General features: G+C 47.2%; 1 long non-coding RNA gene across 1 annotated transcript; it reads left to right on the top strand.

Annotated features, from left to right (window-relative positions):
• Window positions 1-436: 436 nt before the first annotated feature.
• LOC144153086 (uncharacterized) lies at window positions 437-1,553 on the top strand. Its single transcript, XR_013319310.1, has 3 exons — window positions 437-780; window positions 864-972; window positions 1,081-1,553. It is a non-coding gene; the product is annotated as an uncharacterized LOC144153086 (long non-coding RNA).
• The last annotated feature ends 7,138 nt before the right edge of the window (window positions 1,554-8,691 follow it).

Raw genomic sequence — 8,691 nt, 5'->3', positions numbered from 1 at the left:
GATCTTTACAATGGGATCTTTTAAATAAACTCAGTTTAATTGTTTCACTTTCCTAAGTGACTGTCATTTTTTGCAGAACCAGTTGTTTTTGAATTTTATTGTTTAAGCGTGAAAAGCAAATGTATACAGTTATGAACTTGATGGTAAAATTTTCTGGGATTGACCGTTTTTTGTCAGTGCTTTATTTGTGTTGCATTCTTGCTTTCAAATAACCATACGCAAATTTACAAAGTTGTTTGCATGTACCCTTTTTTGTACAATGTTTTATTTGTGCTGCATTCTTGCCTCCAAATATTCATAAGAAAACGCGCAGAGTTGTGGACCTGATCGTACAAGTTTCTTGCATTGATTCTTTTCGTTTTGTTTTCAATGTTTTGTGTGCGCTCCATTCTTGCTTTAAAAATAAGAAAGTGGAAATTTGTGGACATGCTAGTACAAGTTTCTTGAATTGATATTTTTTGTTCAATGTTTTATTTGCACTGAATTCTCCCGTTAAAATAACCAATGTAGTGTTTTTTTATAATGATGCTTCTGGCACGTGCAAGCAAGATTTTCCCACTGAATTGTGTGTTTTGAATGGTAATGGTATTTTTGTGCTCAGTACTTTCCCCCGGTGCTTGGTCTCAAATAAAATGTTTCCTAAAACCAATTGGTTTGCACTAGGTTTGCACTGTGCAGTGGTGTTGCAGTCCCAGCCCGAGCAGACAGTAATGAGAGCCTGAACATCGTGGGTTTTCGTGGAATTCGTCGTGCCCACTGCAACCTGGCAGTTATTTTCATGTGAGTGGTTCATTCCCCCGACAACCTTTGACTGTTTTATTCTGGCTGAAATGACCTGTGCTTTTCATTTCCTTTCTTCTTAGCGCTCCGTGGCACAACGTACTCTTGGGTGGACGGTGTGGAAAGTTCGGCAACCCTAAAGGTGGAAATGCTATGGAATGTCTTCTCCTCACGGCAACTTTGCAGCTGCTGGTATGGGAGTCACCTCCAGAATGGTGTTTACTTTGCTCTGTCCAAACTTCAATTCCTTGAGCTGATCTACTCTGCTGCGCCTAATTTGCCCGTCTTTTTTTCTTCTAGGTTTGCACTGTGCAGTGGTGTTGCAGTCCCAGCCCGAGCAGACAGTAATGAGAGCCTGAACATCGTGGGTTTTCGTGGAATTCGTCGTGCCCACTGCAACCCGGCAGTTATTTTCATGTGAGTGGTTCATTCCCCCGACAACCTTTGACTGTTTTATTCTGGCTGAAATGACCTGTGCTTTTCATTTCCTTTCTTCTTAGCGCTCCGTGGCACAACGTACTCTTGGGTGGACGGTGTGGAAAGTTCGGCAACTCTAAAGGTGGAAATGCTATGGAATGTCTTCTCCTCACGGCAACTTTGCAGCTGCTGGTATGGGAGTCACCTCCAGAATGGTGTTTACTTTGCTCTGTCCAAACTTCAATTCCTTGAGCGGATCTACTCTGCTGCGCCTGATTTGCCTGTGTTTTTTCTTCTAGGGATGGATTGTTTCGAAATCCTGGTAAATGCGGCCCACCCCCTACCCTGCTAGTTTTTCCGCTAAACACATACGATATCTTTCCGTCATTTAAAAAGCAAACGGCTGAGTTGCACGTATACTGTTTTACAAAGAAACATTTGTATTTGTTCTCTTATCATCACATTTAATTTTTCCTCAGGCACCCAAAAAATGTTTGATTGTAGCAAGAGCAACTCCAGGATATGACATTCTTTGGCTTCAAGAAAATGTGGACAAATGGCCGAAGCAAGATGTTATGATGTGTGAATTGGATGCTAGAGGCGAATAAAGTGTTCATTTATGGCAGTTTAACTGCTGCAAAACACTGTGTATGTTTTAAATTGTACATGAGCATGATACCGTAAAATCGTACGCAACATCCGAAGTGCGTCCGGTGACGTATCCAATTCCGGACGTCCGATAGGACGTACGGAAGTGTTAAAACCGGACGTCCGTCGTACGTACAGGGGATGTCAATCGGCTCCCAAACGGACATCCTTTGGACATACGCTAGAGCCGGAGCGGACATACGTCGGACGTTCGACGGATGTCCGGCGGTTCCTTGGGAAAGGCCTTTTTATTGCGAATGCGTGCAGCAAAATGGCCGCATTCAGGCCTAGCATCATGGATGCCTCCATGCCTAGCATCACCTCCGGGGGAGGGGGGGTAATAGGAGAGCGGGTTTATGCAGCCGTATTTTATACGCATAAAATGCGGCTCTAAATATCCCAGGAAACGGATTCTTACCGTCTTTCCAAAGCCCTTTTCTAGACCGTAATTTTTGAGACGTCTTTAAACCATCTAAAATGCCGATTGAAAAGCCACATTGACGGACTTATACAGCTCTTGCAAAATCCCACTTTTAGACCGATTTCCAAAGACGTTTTAAAGCGGGTAAATAAGTTGTCTAGAAATAGTAATACCCGCTGGACATTAGACGTGATTTAAGACCTTTCTAAAACGCCACGAAAGCGTTATCGGATTGTCTGGGATGTTTGTAAGCCGTTTCTTTCGTCCTAAAAAACCCTGATAGTAGACGTCCTTAAGCTCTTTTGTGCTACCTGGGATACTCCGAATCGTGTTTGTCTGGTTAATCACCGCCACCTGAACCGCCTTTTTTCTTGACAGGATGTGGTACCACATATCACATCCTAACATTTACATGGTATACTTGAGCATACTTGAGCGGGAGGGATTAGGCCAGGACTTTATACAGCTGTTGCAGGGAATTTACAATGAGAGCGATGGTGCAAATTACCTGAGAGGACCAAAAGTGGACGGAACCGATAGTCACAAATGTGACAAGTGTGTGGCGCCCCCCATCCCTGATATTCGTTGGCCGCTAAGTTCAGTGGCCCCACCAGGCTCGGTGGGCAACCTTGTGTGTGGCCGGGCAATAAACACCTCCGAGGACGGCTGCTCGGGGGTCAGTCACCGTCACCACCAGCACGCTGCATGTCGTCTCTCGGCTGGAGGGTACCCCTACCCTCCCAGGTTCACGAACGCGGGACTAAATCGTGACAACAAATAGAGGTTTAATTGTTCTCTGTCGCCATTGCTGTCCATGCTGTACATGGCTAGACTAGAAAGAAAGCTTGAAGGCAGTAAAATAGGTTTCAATCTGCCGCAAAGGACAGGAAGTACGTGGAACGTCATATCCCGGGACTGCATGCATATATTTAGTGTTTAGCCAGCGAACTAATTGCAAGGCCATCTTATCGCTGTTCACGTGTCGACCACGCCTACAAAGTCGCGAACATTTTTTGCCACACAAACTCATTTTTTTTTATTCTTTCGCCGCAAACCTCCACAACCACCTTCCCGGTGATATGGCATCAATAGCCGATTCAAATCTTTTTCGCCGATCGTTGTTTGCCTTTTCCGGCCGGGTGTAGTGATTCCACGTGATATTCTTTCTTTTTGCTTATGTTGCTTATTTTCATTTCTCTTGAATTACTGTTCACAATTGAGCGCATGTTTTGCGCATTTCTTGTGTAGTACTGTGTAAAGTTTGTGTATATACTTTGCTTTGTACATGTAGCCGACAAATGCTTTCCGTTTGTAGTTTAGAACACGATTATTTCTACGCATTCGTCCAGAAGAACCACTAGTTGCCTACCAGCATATGTAGTCTGTTACATTCTTGCCGCTGTTACTTGCTACTTGTATTTTTTTTCCAAAACCCACTCCCCTCTTCAATGCTTGTGCGATTGAGGGTACTTGAAATAAATAAATAAATAAATAAATAAATAAATAAATAAATATGCAGATGACATATATTACTACTATATAGCAAACAGTGTCTGCAACAGCTCACAGACATCTGCGGGGGAGAAGCCACTGAACTGGGGTTAGAGTTTAGCTGGTTTAGCACAACAAAGTCGGGAGTTCTGGCTTTAATAACAACGCCCGTAACGAACCGGTATTCGTTCAACAAGCAGCAATACCGTGGTTAACGAATACAAATATCTGGGCATATGGATAAACGAAGGTCAGGCGTATCTAAAAACTCATGAGGGGCATTTAAGAATGAAAGGCAAAAGAAACGCCTCTATCATGAAGCACAGAGCACTGTGGGGTTATAACAGATATGAAATAAGTAGTGAGAGGAATCTGGAAGGGAGTAATGGTACCAGCACTCACCTTTTCAAACGAAGTAGTGTGTGCCAAATCAGAGATTCAATCAGGGCTAGAAGTAAATCAGAGGGCGGTAGGTCGGTTGGCATATTAGGAGCACACAGTAAAACAACAAGTGAGGCAGTGCATGGATACATGGGATGGCATCCTTCGAAGTGAGAGAAGCACAGAGCAAAATATATTTTGAAGAACGACTTAGAAATATTGATGACTAGAGATGGGCGGCCAAAGCGTTACGGTATATCTTTACAAAAGCGTGGACACACAGGGGAGGAAAAGAACCAGAAGGCTCAGGAGTATATGAAACCTGGAAGTGCAGGGGAAACGACCAAGGCAAAAAAAAAAAAATGAAGTGAAAGAATCAGAGACAACGACCTGGAAAAGGAGGATGGATGCGAAGAAGCCTTAGATATCTACAGCATCGGGAAGCAGGAGATCACAAGGGAAAAATTATTCGATAATACAAAAGGGAGTGCATCAATTGCTTTTTGAAGCCCGGGTGGGTTGCTTGCGGACAAACACGCTTATCCGCGAGCCGGTACAGGAAAAACCAACGTTTTTAGATTAATCTAAAAACGTTGGGAAGAACTATGCGCAGGCTGCGGAAAGGATCCAGAAACCATGCGACATATATTGTAACGGAGTGCAAAAATATCCGTCTGAGTCCTCAGTGAGGGAGCCATCTAGCTTCCGGAGTCCCTTGTCTTTAAGGTTAGCGGAAAATTAAGTGAATTGGACAGCAGTAGGGGTTAGTAAAAGAAGGTAGAATGTTGGTGGGAAAAGAGCAGGGAAGACATGCGAACAAAGAAGTCAGACTAGCACAAAAATTTCGTAAAAGTATTTCCTTTTTATTTTGATATCATTCTTTATTTATTTTGTTTGTATTTTTTGACGAGGTGATTGTACAGTGGCGTTGCGACTACGGCCAGCTACGGCCGCTGTGCAACGCCACCCCGTTACAAAGGGAAAGCTAAGCATCATCATCAGCATCATTATCGTAAGTTGACCTGGAGCTCTCTCGCGGTGTTTTCCCAGGTTTTCCTCATACGCGATATGCGGTGATTTTACGGTAAACGCTCAGCTTCCGCAGCAGAGAATGGGTCGAAAATGTTACGTGCAGTTCTGCAAAAGCGGCTATGCGTCGTGTCCGGAGAAAGTGCGCAGCTTCAAAGCGCCTTCGGACCCCGAGCGTCTGGCCGCCTGGGACCGCGCCATCGGCCGCCAGGACAAGCGGCTGACGGATCGCGATTTGGTATGCGAGAAGCACTTCACCGAAGACATGCTAATCCGAGGGCGCTACTTTGCGGAGCACTGTGGCATTGTGATCTTAGACACTCCCAAGAGGGTTGTGCTCAAGCCGGACGCCGTGCCCACACTTATCTGCAAGCAGGCACCTTCGCCTGTGAAGGAGAGCTCGCGAAAGCAAGCTGGAACAGCTACCGGAGATCGAGTTTCATCTACCTGCCCTGACAGCAATCCATTGCCTTCCCGTTTTGTGCGGGTTAAAGGGGAGAGCAGCAAATTTTGTCAAGGAACCATGCTGAATGAAATATCAAACGGCACAGGGGAAGACGATGGCAGCAGGCCAATGACTGCTGATGCGAGCGTGCCTATGAAACGTGGAAACGACAGTGGAACTGTTTTGCCCTCTAGATGTATAGAAAGCCTGCCTTCCCGAACTCCGATAGTGCGCATCAAACGAGAAGGAGACGGCGATGATGTGTGTTTAAACGCTGCAGTCGAAAGGCCTTTGTCGATCGTGAAAATGTCAGCTGGCAATGTTTTTCAACACAGGGGGGAGGATGACCCTGTGCTTTCTGGAGAAGTGTGCGTCAAAGACGAGAGAAGCGAGGAAAAGATTGAACCGGAATTGACAAATGCTTCTTCGGACGCCGTCGACAGGAATGTGAGTAGTTGTGAGGCTGTGAGTGAGACTAATTGTGATGCTGCGTCTTCACTCGCCGCTAGCGTGTGCGTAAAGGAGGAACCAGAGTGCGACGACTCGTGGTCGCAGAGCATCGATGAATCAATGGCGTTCGAGTGCGATAACTCCGTGCCGGGTAATTCAAACTCCACGACACTGGCGACACCACCACCGGGCTTCAGTGCAAAGAGCCAATCTTCAGACAGCTGTGAATTGTCGACCAGCAAGGACACCCCGCACAACTCGGGAAACTTCTTCATCCTAGTCAAAATGCCTTCCCACACCCCAGCAAATGCGGTGCAGACAAAGAAAGACGTGCAAGGGCTCACTGCTGTCAAAGCTAGCAGACCACTGCCGATTATAGAGCCGAGTTTGTCCATGCTGATAAACACAGGAGAAGTTCCCATGCCCAACGAGGCGTGGAACCGTCACCTCATCACCCACGAATTGACCGAAACCGTGTGCTTCGTCGAGCTCAGGCGAAACAACCCTGCAGCTCCGTTCTTTGCGAGAAAAAGCGTCGAAATCACGCGACGGCCAGAGGGGTTCGAGATCAAGCTTCGTGTCCTGGACCAAGACATTAGCACAGAGCTTGTCTACGTTGACGATCCGCTGTCGTTGCCACCGCTTGTTGAGAAACTCGAACTAGCCCGCCGCCTCTGTGAGTTCGACAGAAAGCCTGTGTGCCCTGGTTGGCCTGTGAAAGAACAGCATGCCGACCTACATCCCGAGTGTGGTGGGATCGACCGGACTGGCGTGTGGAGAGACAAGCGATGCTTGCTGGTCTTGGACGAGCCACAAAAAGTGCGGTGTCGCTTCTGCTGCCGCCTAGTGACGGTGTTGCGCACCCAAAAGAAGCGCGCTGAGAAGCGGGCGGCTCAAGGAGACGACTTTAAACGGATACGGCTTCCCCTCGGCTCTACGGACAAGGCCAAGATCGACGGGTTGCGCGCCAGGCACCGTTGCCTAGCCCGGTCGAAAGCGCGGCTGGTGAAGGCAAAGGAGGCGCTCGAAGTAGAGGTGCACAAGTTAAGGACACAACTTAATGCCACTGCCATGTGTCAGGGCACTCCCTGATAGCATCACCCCCCCCCCCCCCCCCCCCAAAAAAAAAGGGGGAAAAAAAGAACAAAGAAATGCCAATTTCAAGTGCGCGCCATGAGCGCACCAATGAACGAACGCCGCGCGGAAACCCCGAGGCATCATGGTCAAATATGGCAGCGCACTGGTCAGTCAATTGGAGAATGCCGCGCAGGAGACCAGTGGTGTGACGACGACATATGGACGTGAAAAGGCAAGGAGCCAATGAGAGTGTGCCGCGATCGGTTAAACGCAGGACGCAGAAAGTGAAAAGGGGAGGCAAGAAACCAGGAGGCGGAAGGAGCACGTGAGCTTTGAGGAATGAGCCTGGGGGACGCGTCCAGACCACCGACTATGCCTACCAAGCCTGGGCGGGAGTGGGCCGACTTCGTGTCGGCTGTGGCAACCTAGGCGCACCATGAACGTGTCTTCGTGGCCCCAGCGGCGGCAGTCGGGCACTTGCGGCCAACGTCTACGCTCCGTCGACCTTCGTTTCGACGGCCCCGAAAGGCTACGTTCGTGCCGATTCCACCTGGAACCTCCAGCGGCAGTGGCTACCAGGGGGTAACCACAGAGGAACCGTCAGGACGGGCGGAGCCCACGCCGCCCAAGAAACGACCGCGTGCATCGAGCGCCGGCATCGACGTGAGACGACGACGGCTACCACCGAGTCGCGGCCATGCAAGGGTGCGACACGTCTGCCCCAACGACCGGGGTAGGCCAGTCCAATGGAGACACAGTCGTAGGACACGACTAGGGTGTTGTGGTGGTAGAGAGGTCACCTAGAAGGTGATTCTTTGAGTGGATTTGAACTAATGGTGTAGGACTTTATTGTAGAGACTTTTGAATTTTGATTTGAATTGTATTTTGGGATTTTTAGTTCTGGATTTGAGTGTTTATTGGTTGAGTGCATTTGATTTATTAAGTGGTTTGCTTGAGGGCTTTTTCATGGGCATTAAATTATGTGTTGTGTTAAACATGTCAACGGCTTTCCTGCGTCCATCTCTCTGAGCTGGTCAAGACAACCTCACCATCCGTTCACTTGACAGCCAGTAACAGAAGAAATGCGCTCAATAAGTAAATGAATGCTGAAGTTACTTTTTTGTGGTTTGAGGGGAAGAATGTCATGCTTTCTTTTTAAGTAGTTTTTATTCCCAGCTGTGTTCAGGGCCTTTCAAAGGCTTCAAAAAAGAACCAGAAAAGTTTTGTGTTAAAGACAACAGGCAAATTTCTTTTGTTTGGGTTGAAAACTTTGCCAAGTTTGTTTTGTTTTGAAAAGGCATGGGTAGCCGTGTGAAATGTATGTTAAAGGTGAGGTCGATGAAATATGGAGCCTCTGAAAAGTTTGCACTACGGGTCAGAGCAGTGCATTCTTTCACAGTAAATATCATGTGAAGCAAAGACGAAGCCAACGCTTGTGAAGCTAATAACAAAACCTTCCTAAGCATCTAACTTAGACTATTCTGTTTAAGTTGTGTGAAATGTGGCCAGTTGAAAAAAAAAAAAAAGGTATTTGCAATTCTAAACAGAACTG

This window comes from Haemaphysalis longicornis, unplaced genomic scaffold (genome assembly GCF_048455015.1).
Source record: "Haemaphysalis longicornis isolate Haplotype H1 unplaced genomic scaffold, Haemaphysalis longicornis Haplotype H1 scaffold_9, whole genome shotgun sequence".
Lineage (NCBI taxonomy): Eukaryota > Metazoa > Arthropoda > Arachnida > Ixodida > Ixodidae > Haemaphysalis > Haemaphysalis longicornis.
Note: the sequence above shows the minus strand (reverse complement) of the source record. Positions and strands in the feature narration are given on the sequence as shown.